A 268-nucleotide genomic window follows, 5' to 3' on the forward strand; every position below is an offset into this window, starting at 1 on the left:
CGTCGATTTGGTTGAACATGGAATGCAGTAAACGATTTACGGGTCCTACTTTTGCCACGTCGGCGGCTGCGACCGATGTGCTATCCCCGCGTTCGCTTTCTACGCGTATGCGAAGGCTCAACATGGTGTGAGTGAGATCCAGATAGTCTTCTCCATGGCCGGGGGTGGCACCCAGTTGGACACGGCTCAATTGGACACGATCCACTCACAGCGCTTAAGACTACAAAGCTCCTAAGCACCGGTCGCTGTGATTGGTGGTGTCCAATCG

The sequence above is a fragment of the Trachymyrmex cornetzi genome, unplaced genomic scaffold, assembly GCF_001594075.2.
Source record: "Trachymyrmex cornetzi isolate Tcor2-1 unplaced genomic scaffold, Tcor1.1 scaffold275, whole genome shotgun sequence".
NCBI lineage: Eukaryota > Metazoa > Arthropoda > Insecta > Hymenoptera > Formicidae > Trachymyrmex > Trachymyrmex cornetzi.